The sequence below is a fragment of the Apteryx rowi genome, unplaced genomic scaffold (genome assembly GCF_003343035.1).
Source record: "Apteryx rowi isolate R43461 unplaced genomic scaffold, aptRow1 scaffold_270, whole genome shotgun sequence".
Classification (NCBI taxonomy): domain Eukaryota; kingdom Metazoa; phylum Chordata; class Aves; order Apterygiformes; family Apterygidae; genus Apteryx; species Apteryx rowi.
Window position 1 is genome coordinate 561,565 of NW_020449086.1, and position 23,396 is coordinate 584,960.

At 37.4% G+C, this 23,396-nt stretch overlaps 1 protein-coding gene across 1 annotated transcript in view; it reads right to left on the reverse strand.

Moving 5' to 3' along the window:
* MAPK10 (mitogen-activated protein kinase 10) overlaps positions 1–21,722 on the reverse strand; it is a 188,080-nt gene extending 166,358 nt beyond the window's left edge. Inside the window, exon 1 of the mRNA XM_026068457.1 lies at positions 21,663–21,722. The gene's annotated coding sequence lies outside the window, so the exon portion shown is untranslated. The remainder of the gene's footprint in view (positions 1–21,662) is intronic.
* Between the last annotated feature and the right edge of the window lie 1,674 nt (positions 21,723–23,396).

Consider the following 23,396-nt stretch of genomic DNA (forward strand, 5'->3'; position numbering starts at 1 on the left):
GAAAACTGTGATTTCTGCCTGTGGAAACTTTTCTTTTTTCTGCTGCATTGCAATTATATTTCCCTGCATTCGAGCCTAATGTTCTAATGTTCTTAAAGCTGTGCTTAAAATCAAGTACTTGAATAGTCTGATTAAGACAGTGTTCAAGTGCTTAAAGTTAGATTTTTCAGTATGATTCAGTTGCTTAAAATTAAGTATGCATACAATTATCTTGCTAAATTGAGCTCTCTCTTTTTAGTCCGGTGGGTAGTACTGGATTCAGAAATGTTACTGATAGTAGCAAGAAAACAGACAAAAATGACAGAATGCAGCTGAATACTGTGTTTTCCATAACAAGAATGAGATAGTTGTGATGCACACCGTTGTTTTTTAATTCAAAGTGCAGCCTAAGAATGCAGGTGACTAGTCCTACTTTTGAATTTTGTAAATTCAAACTCCTGTTCCCTGATTACATTGCTAATCTTGCTTCCCCCACTTTCAGGTTCTCATACTAGTCCTCCTAGAATCAGACTAGAATTACTAGTAGTGTACTACTAACAAAGACAACACAGCAAAATAATTATATTCTTTCCTTATACTATCCCTTATCATCGTTGTTCATTCCTAAAAATTAAATGAGAGAGAGCGCTATTTTAATTTTTTCTCCTTCTCTTGTAGTCAGGTACCAAACAGTCTCAGTTGCCTCTTTAATCATTTATGGGTCAAATATTAATATGCTTGAACTCAAATTCTATTTACTAATTAATTTAGTGCCAAATATTGCTTAAATATGTTATGCACTTGAAATTACAATGTGCATGAAGGTTAAATACTTGTCAAAAATACCTTAAGTCGTAAGGTCTGAATTAGCTCTTCGGAATTCATAGATTCCTCAGTCATGCCAAAATGTTTCCCCTATATTTTGCTATTTTGAATTTACAACACATATAAACAGATCTAAATATACTAAACAATATACGTACAGATACCTAGATAGATAGATTGATAGATCTAAGTATACTATACAATAAAGTATACATTATTACTTACATGTGGAAGCATCTGTTAAGCCCTTGGGAGGCTGCAGGATTTTTTTGCCTATAGTGTCAAATCAATGTTTTGTCTCAGTGCTGATGTGCTCCTTCAAGAGTCCACAAGCAAGAAAAAGTGTAATGTCATGTATAACTATGTATGTATGTATGTGTATGCATGCACATATACGGAGATAATTAATAACAAGGTGCTATTAAAATCACAAGATTACCCCAACTTTATATTTAATGATCTCAGATAATTACAAGTGCCATCAATACTACGTGAAACAAAAATGCAATTTGTTAGCCATCTTAAGTATCAAGCTATCCCCAGCTAAATCCATGGCATTCTTTTAATGTCCTTAGAAAACTAAGAAGTTAGTTCCCCCAGTCTGACTTCCGGTACCTGAGATGAGATTTTACTTACCCTGCTATTTTACCAGCCTGGATTCTTACAAAAACACAATGCATGCAATTACCTGGCCTTGGGGTGTATGCAGAGGAGTATGTCCTTCATAAGTGTTGAATTTGGCAGCTGATTTTATAGTCAAATCCAACAACTGTCACCTGACCATCAGAATACTTAGCGTGAAGATCGTTACAAAGGAAGAGGAGACAGATTTCATAGCTACATGGAGTGATAACAGGAAATCCTGGTGCAATTCAATTACATTTCCTAATGTATTAATGAAGATCTACAAACCTCTAAGAAGCCAGGTGTCACTACACTTCACCAAACTTCCACTGTTCATGAAACTCCTTATTTTTGCTAACAGTTATGTCCTACCAACCGTGAAGAACTAAAAATACATAGCCAGCTTGGTAAAGCAGTAATGCTGACCATCCCTCTGTGGGAGTGACCTCATTCCTTTTCCTCTCAAATGGATTCTGACCTTGCTTGTGCTGGAGTAAACCTGACGACTTCAGCAGCTATGCCTGATAAATGCTGGCATACATGCGAGAAAAATGCAGGTTTCAAAGCACCAATAAAGAATGTGGCTGAATAAGATGGGACCAAAACAGGTCACCACTCAGGGATATTCTGTACAGCTCCTTTTGAAAGTTGGCCTCAGTCCTAACTATGCCTGATTTGTACTGTTTAGAATTAGGCCTCAATACCAGGTAGGCAGAGAGCTTTAGGAGAAATGTCTGCTGTGTGGACAAAAACAATCATCAGTTAGATGTTTACAGAAACCAGGCAATATGCCCTGATCTATCTGTTGATATCTGAGTGGGAGAATAAACCTACCCTGATGAATATTTTGCATTACTGCGCTGGCCAGACCACAGCTCACTGGTTTACATCATGTTTTGTCCAACTGCAGTGTTTATACAGCAGCATCTTATTACAGAAGAACAAGGTAAGCATCCACTTGTGCTTGCATTTGTTGGAAGCTATATGCAGGTGTTCAACCTCGGCACATGTAGCCATAAGTCTCTGAAGCTACATCCCCAATGTTGAGTCAAAATGTGCTCGCACCACAGAATAAATGCAGGATATGTCTGCAGCAAAACACCATGGTTTTCTCCACAGGTTGGCAGAGGGGGAATGGGGTGGTCTCTGGTTTGGCATCTCTGGGTATTGCATCTTTAAGCAGGAGGCTCCTGTTCAGACTGCTGGAGATCTGTCAGTCTCAGCCTTCAGAGAGAGCGTGTTTAATGACATCTCTCTCAAACATAAAACAGGACAGTGTAAAAAACACATTTCCCAGCACTGCTCAAGTCCTTTGTGTGCAACAGATCATGTGCCCACACAGAAGGAAACATTTCCCCTGACACCACGCTCAGAAGGCAAACGGCACGTTACAACCATTAAGGACTACAACGTACCAGCCTGGGCACCCTCTTACAAATTTCTACTGACCCATTTCTGGCTGACACCAGCCTTTGCACCACACAGGAGAATGCACCTGTTTCCTGGATCCGGATTTTTCTCCCTTCCTAGATTTGGGGTGCATACAACATTCAGCACAGATCCTACGGTGCAGTAGCACACATGTTTGCATGTAGTATGGATGCACATACATACACACACAATATAATCACGCACACACATACATAGGAAAAATTGCTACCTGCAGGCTTCTTTAAGCATATGTAGAAGAGAGTATTTAAAGAAGATGGCTGTAGACCGACAAACAAGAACCTATATTTATATGTGCCCTTACTGTAATTGTTACTGTATGCTCATGTTAAACAGTGACTCACATTTTTATCCACTTTTTCCATGCAAACATGTGAAATCACTAGTGTGAAACTATTCTGTACACGGACTTCACACCTCCCTCAAAATATTGTTTAAAATGGCAGAACAGCAATTCTTGAAAGACTGATTATGGAGAGAAATTTTGACTTAAATTCAGCTGTCCCACAAAGCAGTACCAAGTCCTCCATTTGGTAATGATACTGACTCTGAACTCATAATGCCTCAACTAAACAACCTGTATGTTTGAAGCTACCCATTCATAAGTTCTCCATGCTCAAAAGGGAAAAAAATAACAAAGCTCACCATGYGCCACACTGTGTTATCTCACTGAACACGAATAGCCTACGATCATGTCACTGGTTATTAACACAAAGGAAGTGTTGAAACAAAAACACTACCTTCAACAAAATGCAGATTTTTCAGCATGAACTTTCTTTGCTCTCAAACTAAATGTCAGTTCAGTTTCCATGATTAAACCTACTGTAGAAAGGCCTCACAGGGGAAATAAACTGATTTTCAAGTGTGGGAAGTATTCTTCTTTATCTGTGTTTATCCAGTGTATCAGGATTGCTTAAATGGTGACATAGCCTTCCTGAAGAAATCAAAACACCTAGCCCATAAGCCAAGCATTGCTACTAGACTTTATGCATGACGCAGAAGGATACCTTTAGTATCTATTGGAGCTACAAGATCAAACTCCCATTTCCCACAYTGAGGTAGGACAAGGGGAGGAGAAGACACTGGGAAAATGGAAAGACAGACAGCACCATTTTCCACAGTCCTGCATGATGAAGAGAGACAGGCAGAGAAGAAGGGAGTACAGGTAAGTAGCCTGTATCTAGAGCACAGGTAAGTAACAGTATATCAAGCAGTAACAGGTACTTCTGACGGTTGAACTAAAGAGTTGAGAGAGGGACAATCAAGCGGAGCAGGGTGCTGCATAGAGGCCCGTGCCTCTACTGTCTCATGTACCTGCTTATATCTGCCTTTTTTTTCCTCCAAAGTATCATCTCTTTCCCATATTCAGAGAATGTTAGTGTGGGAATTTCAAAACTGAAAAGAAAGGTCAGTAAATTTCTGTCTAAATGCAACACATGCATTGAATGAAGATCTTTCTTTATTTTTTCAGGGACTTTACTAACTCAGACCACTGGCTACTACAGCTGCTCTGTTCTCTGCTATAGCCACTCCCCACTGTCTCTATGACAGTTCACTTGAAGTCTGAAGGTTCGTGAGCAAAGCAGATCACTGTGGACATGTTTCCTGACAATTCTTACAAATACAAATATTCTCCTACAAACACCAGAGTTTGCAACAACATTTCCAATGCAAACTGATAAAAACTCATCTTGATATCTTGCAGAAGACAGCCCACATAGAACAAATCAGGAGAGAACTGTACTGACAAAATATAACTCACTAAAAGTTACCCAGCAGGTACGAAGTGGCTAAGAATGCAAGGAACATGGGACATGGAACAGAGATAACAGATTCTGATCTGATTATTCAGTCTCAGAAGCGGAACACTGGAAATCCACTAGCGAATTAGAGGTAAGAGACTAAAGACTAAAAGACTAAGTAAATATTAAAATGCCAAAAACTAGAAATAAATACTAATAAGAAAATAATAACATTAAACAACAGCAATACTGTAAGAAAAATAAGAAAATATCTCAGCAATTTACTAAATAACTATATGCTAATCTGCACACAGAACAGTGCGTCATCAAGTAATTATTGACCGTACTTGGTATGCAATAATCTGAATTACTTGGACAATTTTAATCGCAGTGAAACATCAATGAAAAGGGCAGGACAGCAAGCAGGGAAGTGCAACACAATAAGCAAAAATGCATACACACAGAAATGAAGTTCTCTCTCTGTTTTTACTGGGTCTAGTAAAAATTTTGAAAACCGTAGATTTGTTATGTACTATGTTTATAAATGGCAGTGCTATGTATAAATGGCTGTTATGACTATGATTGTTAGGATTCTTCTTATCCATAACAGCATCTTTTCAGAAAGATCTGTTGCTCAGTCCTATTTGCAATTACTAGTAGAGCGAAATCCCTAGAAGTATCTCAGCTATCTACAGATTTGTTTTTTTTTCCACATCCAAGGCAATGTCATATGTAACACCACAGTCAATAAAAGAAACAATCACCAAGTGGAAGTAAACTGTAAGAAAAGGAAAAGGACTCCTCATCATCGATATCAAATTTCCAGACTGAAGAGAAGGAGACAGACTACCATTTAAGACAAGCTTTGAAATAAGATGTCCTGAGAAAATCTGATTTAAACATGAATAGACTGCAGAGCTTCATTTTTAATATACAATAAAATATGGTGGCTAATTTGTGGTATTTCTACATTTCTAACATTTATAATGCCACTCAACATGCTAATATTATTGAAATTTTATTGAGTAAACATGCATTTCCTGCTCTTCAGCATACAATTGGTCATTTTTTTATCTTAGGCTTTTTAGATAAGGGAGAGATTCACTAGCCCATGTCTTCACGTAGAAGTTCTCACACTTTCAGTATGTCTCCTTTAACAGTTCCGGTTTACTTTACAGAGCCTGTACTATACAATGTCTACTTCAGATTTGTACGTASAGGAAAATATCAAATGAAAAAAACCTTTCATCGAAAACACCTACAGCATGCTTATGAGCAGAATCAAAGAGTTTCTTCTCCTACTACTGCACTGCAATACTGGGTCCCCACTCTCAGGGGCCACCTGAAACAAAAATTTTACCTCCAGAGATCTGGAGGGATGTAAAAGAATCTTTATCCTCCTCACGCCAAAGGAGCCTTGAAATTAAGAATTTGTATTGCATGACTGAGATATTTCATACTTGCTGTGGGCATGGCTCTACTGGTACTGAATTCAAGAGCAAGCAGAGCCTTGCTGTCTGCACTGATGATGAAGCAGAGTATTTGCAGCACACAGGTCAGTATGAGTAAGCAGGGGAGGAAAGGGAAAAGCATACTATACACTGCAGTAAACTGAAAAGCATTAGAGAAGCTTGATCAGAGGCTTAGCTTAATGACTGTCAGTTATTTGGCCTCTTACCAGTGCAATGCTCATGGCTCCATACATGATGGGAAACTGCTGTATTTCATTGACACATAGAATCAGTAATATAGGACAAACCAAACTGATAATGAAAGCTGTTGATCAACATGAATGGCATTGACTTCCATATTAGTGAGCTCCATACATACGCCTAAGTGTGAAAAATACTGGTAAGCAATACCAGAAAGTAGCTTAATCTGGAATACACTAACAGTTTTTGGATACACTGAAATTCTCTCTCTCCCCAAGAGTTGGGCCTTTTAATTTTCAGATGACTTCATCACTATTTATGATGGTTTGTTTTCATTTTTTCATTATTTTTTTCTTCTAATTTCTGTGTGATTTAAATTTTTCTTCTGAAGGAAGGTTTTTCATTCTTCCCCTGCTGTGGTATGGAGGCAGCTGTAATTATTTATTCTGCACTTCCTACTGTGGTGCAGGTTAGAATCTATTTTTGAAAGCAGCTGGTTATATATGTTTCCCATGCACTTATGGAGAAAAAGAGAGATCAGCTTTCATTTTGTCAGTAAATTTACTCTATTTATTTTTTATTTATTAAATGCATCTGGATAATTTCAACCTGTCTACTTCCTGTCAGAAAGGTGACTTTTTCACAGTGTTAACATGCAACCGATGTTAGACTGTTTTGTTTTCCTGCTTATACCCTTTGCAGTGACATGTGCCTCGAGCACAAAAAAACATAGTCAAGAAGCTAAGTACAAAGTCTGCTCAGGGGAAGCCACAACTACTCTGTGAAGCACAGAGGACACATGAGGTCTTTCAAATCCAGGCTTGACTGGGCATTGTATTGGGGGCTGGCTCCGAGTGCTAGATCACAGGCAAGGATCAGGATCTTCCCACACAAACAGGTGAGCTACAAGGTGATGGATCTGCTCTGCCCCTTTTGCCAGCAAAAGCTTTCAAGATCACCCACTACAGGCCATATCCCAAGTAGGACCTCTTCAATTCTTAATCTCCACAGGAGCAAAGAGAAAAATCAGAGACCTCATTCCTTGCACAAAAAGCAGTGCAATGCAAATTTAAATGACTTGTCTTGAGCCTTTGCACAGCTGAAATTCATTTACATATCAGAAAGGTTCAAAAGCCTGTTCAGAAGGGAACCTATTATTCTTTTGGAAATAGCTGAGTAGAAGACCTCAAATAAAACCCCCAGGTAAAATGAAATACCAGGCCCTCTCCTTTTGCCCCAACATCTCAGACCCACACTTTCAGACACAATACATCTGCTATTCCCACAAAGTTTTTTCATATACATTAAGCACTGTTTTGCTCAGTTTTTATTACTAAATTTAAACATTTAAGGCTCTGTCCAGGTATCTGCATTGAAACACTGTGGTCCACACAGTTGGAGGAGTGTCCAGGCACTATTTGTCACTTTAGAACAAGTCACTTACCCTCTATTCTGTTTACCCATCTGTAAAATGGGGGTAATAATACTTACTTATTTTGCAAGGTTGATATGAATCTTATTAAAGCTTGTTTAAGTGCTGTGTGATGCTTGAATGAAAAAGGAAATTATTATTATAATTTTAAACAAAGCTTAATTGTAAAACTGTTAGCACAGGCATATTAGAAAAATGAGCTCTGAATTGGGAGCCAGCAGTAGAACTCACTCTCTTTAAAATAAAAGATAATTTTATATGCATCTTGCTATCACTAATCCCCACTTTTCTAAATCCTACATTTATTTTCCACATTAAAGCTATGAAGAAGCAATATGCAAATTAAATTTGGTGTCTAATCTGCAGGGAAAGAAACAATAGCTGTTACCTTATTCAGTGATCTATCAATGGAACTGCGATTAAAAAAAAAAAACACAAAACACTCTATAGAAGACTCTTCTCTTTGCTATACGCTAATTTAAGCTGTGCATGTGACTTTTTTACCTGCACAACACCTAACCTGAAAGATAGCAGGTCAGCTGACCAGGATAACTTCCCAAGATAACTTTCAATTTGTAACAAGATTCTCTCGCAATGTTACACACAAATTCTAGATAACAACACAGCTCTTCCTTTAATCAAACAACATAATATAAAATCCTTTCTTAAATGGCTTGCTTAAAATAAGACTTAGGACTAGCACAATAATAATACTGAAGATGGAACAGATTCTATAAGGAAGGAATTAAGCAAAATCACCCGCTTGTATCTGATACAGAAAATTTGACAAAGCAGTTATCTCTTCAAATCCTTATTTCTAAATCTTCTGCAAATATGTTCTATGAGCTTACACTCTGTCACTTATAAAATGTATACAATGTATGCAAATAAAGACAAAACTTCAGGTTCATCTTCATACAATAAACAGATAAAAAAGCCAACTATCTCTTCCCATTTCCCCCACCTTCCAGCCTATTTGTACTTCAGAAGCTCATCTGAAGAAGTAGACCATCACGAAAATCTGCTTAAATGAGATGCTGCTCATAAATCCTTTTAAAGGAGGGTAACTATCTGAGGCTAAAACAATGCATCTTTAAAAAAAGCTCCTCTGCATTTCTGTGCTTGTGCTACTCACTGTCTGAAACTACCCTTACTCTGAGAAAGCAATGGGGGCTCTCAGAAACAAAGTGACATTAAAAGAAACACATCAGGCTGGGGAGGGGAGAGGGGGGAAGAGAAGCAACAACAACAACAAAAAAGCTTGAATTTAAATCCGGCAACCCTTTCTTGATACAAACAGATGCATAAATGGATGTTCTCCAATATTAATCAAAAATAAACATCTGCATCTGTAGAAAGGATTTGAAGGGAGCCAAAGGAGACATTCATTCTTCACTGAATGCCAACAGAGATATTTCACTTATGTTAAATTTCATAAGCTTAAAAGTCATGACTTAAATAGAAACACAGCTCTCTAGATTTACAACAGCAGAACACTGTCAGTACAGTAGTAAGATTTCTGTACTGCCGTAGTGAGACACAATGGCACCCAGATGTGGTTCTACCTTGCCCCGGGACCCAGCAGCTTCTCCTCACTATCCCCACCTCTCCTCACAGCAGCACCCTTGGAGGAGCACTGCTGCCTCCCCACCCACCCCCACCCCCAGCATAAGATGGGAGAGGGACCTTGGAAAAAAAAAAATCACAGAAACAATTTGACAGAATGGCAGAGATGGCCTTGATGCCTTTGAGACAAAGGGAAAATAAGGACTAGCACTTGCAACAGTAAAGTCTTGATAGCAACACCTCTGAGATACACCAGTGATAACATTCAATGTCACAGAGCGACAGCAGAGGTTTTTCCATTTAGGCAAAAGGAATTGGGATTTGTTCATTGTTTTGTTTTGAAGGCAATAACACTTTGTTCCTACCAAAGTGATCAGCAGTATTTGCAGTTAAGAACGATGACGTGCCTCTTTCTTCCTGCAACTGTACCTTGTCTCCTCCCCTGGTGATATTCCAACATAAACTAATTCAGAGAGCCACTAGGTTCTCCAATAGGTTGTCTCCTATTCCTTATTTTCCTCTTCCTTCATTTCCTCTTAAGGACAGCATGGTTGCACGGTGATTTCCCTGCGTTCCAGAGGACTTGACTAAAGGCAAAGATTGCACTGATTTTGAACTACCAAAAATGTCTGATATTTTCTTTTACATTCTTACTCCAAACCTTATTAATAGATCAAAGCTGAATTTTGAATGGCTATTTCAAACACAGATAACTAATTGTACGTGTTCTCTTGATAAAATTTTCCAAGACTCTGTCCTTCACTGCTTGTTCTAGTCAACAACTTTGATGACAAAGGCTTGATATTATATTAGCAGAAGGTTTCCCACCCACCCTCTTACGCAAACACCATATACATTGTCGTCCATGTTTCCATACTGCTGGTTCTGCTAGCATAACACACTTACCAGTGAGACATATCAAATGTAACATCAATAGTACTGACCATATGAAAGTCTCCTGCAAAAGACTGCAATATGGCACATACAGCATCAAAACTGTCTTGTCTGGGACTGTGGATACAGCACGTGTCAGCGCTGCCACCTTTCAGCTTTGCTCTGCACCCTTTTCCCTTTGTCTTGTCCTTGTTTGTACTCATTGGGTTATGTTACATCTCAATAACAAACTTGGTATTTTGCAAACACTTTGTTATCATACGTGAGGACAAACCAATTCATTCTGTGACTTTAAATCTCCTATCATGAAAAAAAAGAAAGAAAGGAAGCTATGATTTTCAGTACATTGTTTTCATTTAGAAAAGAAGTCAGACAAGCCAATGCAAATAAGCAATGCTGATGATGCACTGTGATAGAGAATTAAGCCATAAAATCCTATGGCATGTAAAATAGTGGAAAACACCATACATGTACAAAGAGGACAAGTTCTGTGCCCTGAGGAAATAGCTTTGAAATTCACAAATTCACTGCATTTTATATCTCACAAAAAAATTGCAATAAACCCCAGCACAGCTTTTCTTTAAACCTAAAATAATCCCCCATTATATGTATTATGGAGAAGCCACCATCAGAAGGTTGACATTTAACATTAAAATATAATTGAGTATAAGGACTAAGCACAGAGAAAGAGGCATAATATCAAAGCAACACCATTTTCTGATGGTAAATATGAGCAATTTTATGGCAGTGTCTGCTGTTTTGATAAGTAGGCAGACATATTTTGGGCCTCACCCTAACTCAAAGGAAAATGCTTGCATTATTTATTATAGAGCAATATTTAACATTAACTCATACAATACTAAAAACATAATGAAAACCTTATTAATTTTGATGACTTATTACGCTAGCAGTACCTTCAAGCCAAAATAATTCTTTTTACTATGGGAATAAAGTGATTCAAAATGTAAAATTTAAGTTTACTGGCTGTACTGTTACTCAGTATTGAAGGTAGCATAATAGCTTAGATGTCTGTTGACACCATTTTTTATATTAATACAGGGTAATAGAGAGGGAAAAGTTTTATTAATGCACATGCATGAAATGTACCAGGAAATACACTAATACTATTCACTATGAATATAAATTAAAGTTTTATTTTATATGGGTAGTAATATATTCCTTGCACTTACTATGAACAATATGAGGTTTAGGTGTAATTAACGTTACAAAGCTCTCCATGTGCCATAAGTGAAATGATGTAAAGGACAGATATAACTCCAACATAACGGTGCTGTTAAATGCATGTATTATTTTATTTAATTCTGCCTCCACCTTGCTATATTTCCATCAGCCTGTTAGTTATCTTCCCACATGCTAGTCCTTTGGAGCTGCGATGCACAGTCTTTCCAAAGCATAGCTCTGGGCTACAACCCAAAAAACCTAAAAGACAGAGGCAATCCCTTTCACGGGCAAAGAGAAGGAATTCACGACACTATCTCCCTCAGATTGGTCTCAAATCCCAATGTGAAACTTTGTGTTGGAACAGAAGGACGGAAAATAAATAGCAATGTAAATCAGAGGTGTCAAAAGCAAGTGCCTCATATAGAAAAAAGAAACAGCAAAAGGAATCCTGCAAAAAATAAAGGTATGCTGCTTTCTGTTGTCTGTTTTACCTTTCCCCAGCCAGAGATACAGTGTCCAGCGAGCAAACTGAAACCATAACTGATTTTTAGACTGGACATTTGCAAGAACATTTTGAGAAACTTTCACAGATGATGTTATGCAATGAATTAAGGATTTATTGACTAGCAAAGGAGCATTCAAAGCAAAGAACTCTACATCATTTCCATCACAGCTGCTACATATTCCCACACAACTGAACTTTTCCAGGTGCAGACTTGCTAGTCTGAATGCCCTCCGCATCTTGAATTTCAAATTTCTTGAGCTGAATTTTTCTCACAGAGGTGAATTTTCATGTTGAAGAATGCACTTAACTCTCTTAAAAATCACTTTTGCTTATYACCTTGAGCTGCACTGGACATGAAATAAGCCTGAGCCCCCAAGTCATGCCTCTGCTTTTCTAGGCACTTCACATGGTATTACTTTGGGCATCTCTTTTTGGAAATATATAACCAAACCTTTTCAAGAATAGTTTCTAACCTAACACTGGCAAAGTACGGAACTATAAGGCAACTCATTCTGAGAGGAAAGGACAGATGCTGAAAACAAAGAGAAGTGATGGATGCAAGACAGCAGCAGAGGAGGTAAAACTGCTTTGCAGGTGAGGCACAGCAGTAAGAATAATTTAGTTCTTGAATCTGTTCTAATTTCAAAGGCAAGTTCTAAGGCAAAATACTGGTAATCGCAGTGACCGAAATCAAAAGGAGAGCTGCCTCCTTTTCACCCCTCCAATGAATTCTGGAGGGGATCCAAAATGGACAGTTCTGTTGACATCAGCAGAAAGCAGGGCTGACRAATGAAGGGAACCAGTGGAAAGGCTAGGAATTTGTTTGTTTGTTTGAAACACTTGTAGTTCATTGGTATTTTAGAGGCATTTCTATTAAAAAAAAAAGTCAGTAAATGGAGAACAGGTTATAGCTGTAATAACATATAGACAGCTAAGACAACTAAATCTAGTCATTGTGATTCACCATTATCTAAGGCAGTAACTTTCTTTACTGGTATGCAAAACCCGTATTTTGGGGGTGGGGAGGAGTGGGAGAGGGAGAGATGGACACAAGACTTTAAGACCTTGTAACTGGTGATGTAGCAGAATCTCTTCAAAAAAAATCCCTGCATGCAAGAGAACTGCATTCGTTGTGAAAACTGCATGTATTTTAATCCAAGTGCTGCAAGTTCAGGCAGCCTGCAACACTGCAGTGTTCGTCTGGAGGAGCAAGGAATGGAGGAGGTGGTGGAACAGATATAGTTCACACCGCAAGATCAGTAGAAGCTTGAACTGGGCTTTGTAACCCAGCAGGATGGGTGACAAAATTCAAAGGCTTGACAGACCCAAACTCTGCACAAGGTGTTACTGGAGAAGGGAGTAAGCATGAAGCTGCTAGGACAGGTTGTCAGTAAAGGCAACTACTGTCAAACAGTACTAGTCATATTTTAGAGACCGAGTATTGTATTGTACCCTGTTTATCTACTTAGCTGGGTCTTTTTCTCCCTTTTAATGCAATAACACTTGTTAAGTGATTCGTGTTTGCAGGYGAGAAAAATTAGTTCACTGAACATTGGAAAGTTTCTCTGCAATATTTTCAGGTGTGGGGTCAGAGCTCCAACTTTTATTTTAGTGATCACTACTTAAATTTCAATTTGGTCTTTGTTGCTGACAGTGAAGTCCTCATAGAAGTTTTAGAATTTATTATTTCTTCTTTTTACAGAAAGATTGGTGTCATGTATGACAGGATACGGTTTGATCTGTGCCTTACAGTCTCTAGAAAATAATTTTCTTTAAGATATGATATTTTTGTCATTTTAGAAATTGCCACAATTGTCTTCACCCTGTTTATTAAAAAAGCATCTACTTTCAACAGTGGATCATGTTCTCTGCTGCTGCAAATCAACATCCATCCTTTGAAAACACACAAGCAACTCCAGTTTGAACTAGCTCAAAGTCTGCTCTGATCTATTCTGATCTATTAGAAGATGTATAATATGGAGTTGACATAGAAATTAATGATTAATTAGTCAAAAAGTATTTTTATAGTGAAAAACAACTAATACTTGCACAAGGACTAGCAATTCAAGTGCACTTGATATACGTTTACTTTAAAATCTTAGCTATCATGACTTTGCAGTGATTTTCAAGAGCAATAAAGTCTAAACTTTATTCTAGTTCTCATCTTCACAATTTCCTCTCATTACTGAAACTCAGGAGTCATGAAGTGGAGTCTGATCCTGGATATTAGTTAAGACCTTCAAAGAAGCCACAGTGTAACCAGCTAAGGTAATATTATCATCGACAAATATACAAGACAGCATCAGAAGATGTTCCTCACTACTGCAAAAGGCATATGAGAAAGGAAAAGGGAAGAGAGGAGTGTGTGGCTTTATTTTATTTAAAATACCAATATGTGTCAAAAAATTTATATTCCTCATAGAATACAGAATTTGAGACAAATTTTATTTTTCTTTCATTCATTGTCAAAAAGAACAAAGAAGTAATGAGAGAGAAGCTTGACAGCCTCTCACCACAAAAATCAATCTCGCAGCTTATTTACCATCAGCACCATGGATACATCTAGACTGTCTTTGTCTATACTGTCTGCATGACCCCACCAAGGTCTGCTCCACTGGCTGACTCGTGTGGACTCTCTGGTGTCCAGACCTTTCAAGACCAACCTCTTAAGCTGGCCAGTTGCATGTGTACTGTGTGTCAGGTGGCACAAGACTAGGGGCCATGTACTTGCTTGTGGAAGATGCAACCTAGGGCAAATGCTCCTTCCAACTGGTCCATCTTTAAGATCCAATAAAACATGTAAGAAAGCTTCCTTATTTTCAAAGGACTGTATTTTATTTTATAATTTTAACATTTGACAAGTCATTTGGGGGGGATAAGGTCAACCATTTTCCAACAAAAGGAAAAAAAATGGCCTAAGAAATACTTCTCAGGTCAGAATTTACCCTGTAAGGATGCTGCAGTGTGCTCATCATGGATCAAGCCCACAAGAACATTCTCAGCAAAATTAGCTGCAAAACTTATCCCACTGCTACCAATTCTTAAACCTTTTGCTGTAATTTTCTTATTAGTTAACTTTTTTCTGGAGCCTATCTTAGGCTTTTACATCCTTTTGGTTTTCAGAGATACACCTTTAAAAATAAATAAATAAATAAATAAATCAGACCCAAGAGTATCCTAGAAGCTCACAAAACAAGTAAAATTGCCTTCGAGTTTATGCATTTCACTGAAGGTTTCTGAATACTTTAGTTTTGCCAATACTCTTTCACAAGTGACATAGTTTTAGCCACATGTAATTTTTCCTCATATTAATAAGACATAAATGCTCAGTAATAAAGCTCGGGTAAAGGGGAGAAGTCAGAAGCCCAGAAACTCAGTAGCCACCTAATCAGATATATAATGTTCTCAAAGAGACTCAGTGCAACTTGAACAGCAGCTCTAAATCAAACCTACAGATTGCGAGTCTCAACTGGTTTAAGTCAAATTTTCACTGAAGCCAATGCAATTATGCTGAGGATTTGAGTCTACACAGGTAATCTCAATTAACAACTGCCATAGCAACCTACAAAAGCCAAAAACAAGTAGATAGCCAGGTCTGTGTTTTATCAAAACCATGAAAGCAAAGCAGAGAATTACACTATAGGTTTGTTAGATTAAGAAGTGTGCAACACTTTTAAACCATTGTTTTTATGAAAGGATTTATAGATTATTGCCATTTGTACAGATATGTAGGTATTTTTGTTACATTCTTCTGACATGAAAGACATCCACGAGATATTTTACGCAGCTTGATAAAGGATAATAAAATTAATTTTAACTACAACTGCAAATCAAGCATTCATGATGCCRTAAAACTATCTATCCATACACTGATGACTGAAATCTAACATTAAATTAATGCAGACATTTAAATAGTGTTATGATTTGCAATTAAGCCACGCAGATCTATTTCAGGAGCAGTAGAGAGAGCTTTTTTTTTTGTTTCAAGAAGAGTAGCATTAAAATATATTTTTCTTTTTGCTTGCTTTACCTTTTTATATTCACAAAGTAAATATTGTCACCTTATTTAAAGCTCTGAACCATTCTTTAAATGCTGGCTCAGAGTTTTTTGTGGTTTATTTGGGAGCCTTAATGATTGCTTATCTTGTTCTTACTCTTCTTTCCAAAGCATTCAGCTGGTGCCACTGAAGACAGAAGTCTTTATTACACAGACTTTCCTGTGAAGCTGCTGGCTGTTCTTATGTTCTTAATCTTCTTTAAAGTGATTAAAAATTCTAAGTCAGAACAATTCTGACATATAAAACAAAGCTAGACTATTCAACATCCAGCAGCTCAAGAATGTCTATATAATAATTACTCCTCCACAAACTCAGCACAGGTGAGTTTGCCTTATTAATTTCATCAGGAATTAAGAGCATGCAAAGAATGCACAATTGGTGTGCAATGCCTGCAACCTTCGCCCTCTTCTTGACAGTCTCTTACTGTATAGCAGTTTATGTCTAAAGCCACAAGGACACGTCAGGGATTGTAGATGAGCCGTAGATGTTCAATGAGTTTATATAAACTCCAAATAACTTCAGCCTTCTGGCTAGTCCTCCATCGTGCATACCTACCTTTGCTCTTTCATTCAACTTGTTTGCCCCCCAAACTCCACCACACAACAGTTGGAGAGAAGAATCGTGGCATTAACATGATACTTGCTGTACTGCACCGATTACCCTGTTTATATATCTCTTACCCATATTATTCCTTTTTATAATTAGGAAATCACCAGTCCAGGAGCTTAAAGCATCTAGTCTGATGTCTGTTCAGCAGTTAACATACTTCTGCCCTGAGCCAACTTGATCCCACTCTAGTGTAGTGAACATGATTATGATATAGCTGATGCTACCAGTACTCTGGATGTTTCTCTACAAGAGCTAAACTCTTCACTTCCAGTCGATGCTCCCAATTCTTTCTTATATAGACAACAAGAGAGAGAAGGCGAGCAGAAGAAAAGCTGATGATATTATATGGCATATGCAGGTTTTTGCTCCTGCTCATGGGCTCTGCAATGAAAAGGCTGTTTTGGTAACAACAGAACAAAACAAATAGGCACAGAGTCAACATACCACACAGACAAGTCAAGGGGAGGAAGCAGGCACAAAATTTCCTCATGTGGTTACAAAATACTTCATACCACTTTATGTAATATTGGTACGTATGCCATAGCCATAAACAAAGATGAATTTATTGCTGTCTCYGTCTCTTTCCCACTGTTCTGCTGGCACCATTATCAGGGCTTTTTGTTATTGATCTGACATTTCCGTTTATTCTTGAAGCTTTGTATTCCACCCTAATTCTGAAATGATGACCTTCTGCAGGCTCTTCAAATTATTTTAAGACAATTTCTATGAATCACAGAAAAACTACTCAATGGTTCAGATCTTCAGAGGGTATTTGTRTAACACCCAGCTCCCAGGTTATTTTACAGCAATAATCTTGGATTTTTCCTCTGTAAGATTGGGATGGGAGCCTGCAAAATACTGAACTTGCCTGCTAGGTGGAATAGTGCTATTTTTTCCATCAGCAACTCAAAAAATACAGTGGAGGTGCAAATATCACCAGATATGTTCATATCTCACACCTGGCACTAGGATACTGTTAGCAATGCAAACATAGATACAGAAGATAGGCAGGTCCATCTCTTGAAGGGCATTCAGAAGGTAGCAAATCTCCATTTTTCAACCAGCTCTAAAAGGCATTTTAATCCTGTCAGCCCCAAATATCTAAAAATTATGTCATATGCCCCCAAAATTCTGAGGTACCACTAGGGAGTAACCTTGGGGGGAGGGTTTAGTTTAGAAACCTCAAGGTTTCACATATTCAAGCTTCATTTTCTTCAGCCTACTTTTTATTAAAAAGAAAGCTCATAGTTTCTCATATGTATATGACACTGAGCCCAGGGCGTTAAAAAACCCAAATACTGAAAGAGTTGACAACACTGCACTTCAATATCATTTAATTAAAATACTAATCTTACATGCTGCAGGGATCAGTAATATCAAAAGACAAACTGAGGGTGGAGGATGAAGGGATATGAATCAGAACGAGAAGTAATAGCATAAAAAAAGAACACTATCTGCCTTCTAAAGGGAAAGAAATCATCATGCAAAACAATTTTTTAATGAGACAAGAAAAACACACTCAAAAAAACAACAAAAATCAACATATATGCAAAGGCAGGGCAGTTCCCTTTCAAGGGAATTTCTGATTAAGTTTATTAAAGTAAAAGGTGATTGTGTGGTTTCGCTAAAAAGTCTGTATTTCAAAGTCAAGATTCCCAGCGCTTTCTGAAAAAAATCCAGCTTCCTCAAAGAGTATGGGGTAAGGAAGTCGAAAAATTGAAGTGTTAGAAATTACAGGTCATTTCTGAACAAACTGACAAATATGTACTAGAACAGAGCATAAACTGCTTTTGGAAATATGCTAAGAAAATGAGTTCTCACAAGAGAAAGATGTTGCTCATTACATATCCCTCATCAGTAATGGATAAGAACTTATTACAGATATATTGTAAGTAATACTTTAGATATCAGTTCTATATAAAACAATACCATAGACAGTGAAATTAATATACACTGGCTTTTCCAATTAAAGAATGCATGGGACAGAACACAGGTTTCTCAGAGAAAATTCTGTTCTGTTTTACTCTGATATAGCTCTCATAYAACTGTATTAACGCCACTAGAACTATTTAACATTTACATTGGTTAGACGGAGTTCAGAATTTCACTGTGTACTTAGTGTTTACACAGAGATTAATCTAAGAGCAAGACTAATGAAATATTTTATAAAAACSTGTAACTAACTGCAAGATACCAAGCCAAGACTTTCTATGGATAAAAAAGATTCTCAAAGTTTAAGTGTTTACATATCTACAATTAGTGTATCCCACGTAGCGTGTTCATTCGTATAGCTATTTGAAACCTAGCTTCTTCTCTTTCACTTGATTTCTACCAAAATGACTTATTCAGCTTGGCAAAACTCCAATTACTCACAGCACTATTTTCATGTTAAATGAAATTTCCTAAGTTTTTTCATTAACTACCCTTTATTGTGATGAATACTGGTAAATATTTTTGTTCTCTAACCACTACTTTTTCCTGACCATTTTCAGAAGTTTCTGTCCTGCCATATAGACCATTTATTGTACAGTATAGAAAGAGAATACTTTTGGTCAATAAGAAAGAGAATACTAAAYGGTCAATATTAACTGGAAAAAAATTGCAAGGATAGCATAAGCACTTGCATATCAAGATGCCACATTTCAAGATGTATTTGCTTCACACATGTTTGCAAAACTGTAGCCTCTTTTTTGAACTGTAGCTTCTTCAGAGCAAGAACTTGACTTCTGAAATTTACTTAAATACATCATAAGTAGAGTTGCTTGAGAAAGTTTCCTCCCAAATGACATCATTTTAAGAGCTGAACTTCCTCAGGCAACTCTCTACCTACAACATCTCTTAGGAAAAGAACATTAGTTCTTTTGGTTACTATCACATACTGTTTCTGAAACTCTGCTGTCCATTTGTGCTGATTACCTCTCCTGAAATGCAACTAAAYTGGGATGAATGAAGCTGAATGAGGTGACTTGAATGAGCATTTAATTTGCAGGGAAAATATACACTGAACAGAGCCTTTGGTGTATGCTTCAAATATCATGCACCATATCAGCAGCTACAACATTAAGACAAAGACATCTTGGTGACCTGCGGGACAAACAATCAAGTCACATTGCTTGTGGACAGCAGTACCATTGTATTCCAAAATGACAAAATCAGCAATTAGCATCGCATATACTACTAAATGTAAATTTTGTAAAAGTAGGGATTATGCCCAGGGATTATCACCCAGCTTCTTCAAAAAAAAAATAGTTTCTACAAATAGAATAATCTAAAAAATGTTAATGCTCAGAGGAACTGAACTACCATGACCAGGGACTAATCATATTAAAATGTTTTACAATACTACAAGGATTCCATGCAACTTCTGGTTAAATACTGTTCATCACAAACGAGCTAACAAAAACCTTGATTTGTGATATAATACTGCACAGCACTATCAACTATCCAGTCATAAATATTTCCCTGTTACCAGCTTATATACACCCTGGTTAGCTCCAAACAGCACATTACCTATACATTGCTAAACACAGAAATTTCTATAGAAAAATTAAAAAAAAAAGGGGGGGGGTATGGTTTTGGGCTTCATCATGAACTCAGGACTGAGCCAGACCCATTTAAATAAAAAGGCTACCTTTCAGAGATTTTAGAATCTACATATCGAACCAAGATGAAGGCTGTCTTGGTAAAAAGAACTGCCTAGGACAAACATCACAGACCTTAAAATCCGTAAGAACTTCAACAGTATTACTACTATGTTTTTAAGTTCTACATAAATGCCTTAGTCTCACTGGATGTCCACAAGTCAGGGAYGTGAACATCAAGACTGGGACTAATCCTGTCACAAATTACTATTCATGTCCAACAAATAGTTTCCCTCTCTGGGAAACCCCTTGGTTTCAASAGCACACAAAAATCTGTTGATGGACTCCTAGGCACTGCTTTTTGCTACTCTATCTCTCTCATTTCACTCCAAATCAAAATTCAATTGATTTAATTGATGCCTGTTCAAATTCTTTTTCAGAAGCTCTACTAAGGATGAAGACACCGTGCTATCAGAGCACTAATTCCATTATTGTTCTACTAGCCACGTACCACTATTGCTCATCATTTGAGCACATATCACGTTTCAATCTCTGCCTGAACAACAAATAATATGAGAGCTGCATCTCCTACTGAAACAGTGGAAACACATACATTTTAGGCACTTTGATCTACACCCTATTTATGTAATARCTCCAGGAATAAGGCTTGACACTGACCACTGGTAAAAGTCAAATTACACAAGCTCTGCATGAAGTCTACAGATCAACTCGCGTCTGTGGCTTCTTTGCAAAGCTTATGGCTTTCAGTTTACTGGACAGTTACTGGTACAGTTACTGGAGCTAGCAAAAACCTAGSTAGTGTTAGGGAAACAATAAGCATAAGCTTGAACAGAAATTTGGTTACCTTAGAGTTACAAGACTTCAAAATATATCTATTATAAGATTACATGAGACATCTGAAGACAGTTGCTCCTATCCCAAAGGTAAACCAAAAATCATCTAACTTAAAGAAATTATCAGGATCAGAATGACATATTACATATGAAACCTTCATCAAAATTATTAGCAGACTTAGAGATGCTTAAAGCCACAGGATCTGTTAGATGTTACTTGCTTTTTGTCACTATTCTCACAGTTTATTCTCCTGCCCAAGAATAAGGAGAATAAAGAGATTTATGTCAATAAGTCCTGTCAGGATTCCTCATACACTTTCTCAGTCATTCAAATTACCTTCCTGCCCCCTCCCCAAAATGCAGAAGATAGAAAACAACAGTTATGAACAATGGTACAAACTAGTGGATATATCAAGTCCAGAACACTGCATATGTAAWTTTTTAATTACTTTGCTATCTTCACACCTCAGCCAAAACCATTCTCCCAGTATGTCTCATCTAATAATTGCATGTACAACCCAGAAATGATACATTTCAAGCATTCATTTATAACAAGAAAGCATTATGTTCATGAGAACTTAGAAAGACTAGAAGATGCAGTTTTAAAGTTTTTTTTTTTTTTTTTTTTTAAATCAGCATGCACTTTGGCATTAAGCACTATTTTATTGCAAAGAAATGTGACTTAATAAAACAATCCATTGTTGACTCACCACAGCATGGGCTATATCTCGTCTACAGGAAACGGTTCAAAGAGGTCAGCTTCATGCATGGGTTGCCATAGCTGATATTTGAATCTGGCCTGCTGCAGGTACAGGTTTCTAATGCTAGCCCTGAACACAAAACAGAGAAGAAAAAAAAATACTTGGGTTGTAGTCTTTAAAGGTAGATATACACACAATAATTTCATAAAACTAAGCTAACATGAAATGTCAATATTAGCACATTATATAAAAGAAACTAAAATTCCAGGTATACAAAATCAGTGGCTAATTTTAAGTGGAAGGCAGATGTAGTCATCAGTGAATGTCGTTAAGGTTCAGGCAACATTTTCAGACAGCTCAAAGGAGAACTGAACTGCAAAACCTTGTAGTAAGACTAGAAGATTAAAAATCCTTATGTAAAAAGACCTGTTTAATGAAAGAGGGTCCATGACACTTCACTGAACTGAGCCAAGATTTGCACACACTCAGGCTCCCTGAAGTCCCATTGAAATTAGTTGTCCCTAATTTCCCAAAAGATCTGACTTTCTAGTGCAAAACCCTTGCGAGACAGCCATTGACTTGACTGAAATCAGTATTTCAGTCTTCTGAGCCTTCTACCTTTACTGTTTACTCCAATATAAAAAACTTGGGACAGTGCTATAACAGGACATTTGGTAGGCTAACCACAGTGCAAAGTAGCTACATAAGACTAAAACAGTATGAAATTTCCCCCTTATTGTCATCACTGTGATGTTAGCAATGGTCTGTACTAATGCAACCATCAACCTCTTCTTTTCCTTGGAGAAAAAAGTATAGAAACACAACAGCTGCTTTTCTTTTTTCTACCCGTGACAGGTGGTGTGACTCTGTCCTATGCTCCAGGCATAGTCTGGGGCATCCTAAGACACAGCTCATGACCTTCGCATCCCTTCCCCAGAGGAACACTCCACTGCCACCAATAAGTTTGTGTGCAAATTCCTTTATTAAAAATAACTCTATATAGTAAAATGCAATGCAAACAAAACAAAACAAGACTGAAGTTCCCTTCCTGCTATCTTGGAGAACTAGACAAAACTGCTTCTCAGAAACCATAGTAGCACAACTCATGGAAAATGTATTAACAAATTGTAAACTTCTGAAACCAGTGGGCTGGGGACAATTAAGTTCTGTCCTATCCTCTATACTGCTTTTCATCTACGCTTGAATCTCATTATCACAGTACAAAAGAAAGGAAACACAACCCCAATACCTAATATTCCACACTAATGAAGTTGTACTTTGCTTTCAGTTTTAAACGAACAAGGTTTCTTGAGTACAAAAGATATTTTGTTTCTCTGAGAGACTTTTTCATATGTCGGTCTCCACAGATGATGCTGCAAGGAAGAAAGAAAAAGAACTCACAGCAAAAGCAACATCTTTTGTGTTAACTGGGGCCCTTTCTGAAAGTTAATTTTTCTTGCAGGTGGCCTGATTCAAAACAGTGAGCTTGCAAGAACCACAGAAAAAGGTAGCAGAACATGAATGTAGGAAGCCAGTTTGTATTTCCATTTGGTATTGCAGTCCAGTGAAGTCTCTCCTTTTCTCCTACTGACATAACAGAGCAGCAACTATGGTTACACTGCAATCATTACAATTTTAAGGCATAATTTCTAGCAGGGCTATTATGAGCTCAAAATGAAACCAGAGGAAGGAAAGGCTCTATGTCTACAGAGTGCTTGCCTAACAAACACATTAAAGACTTGC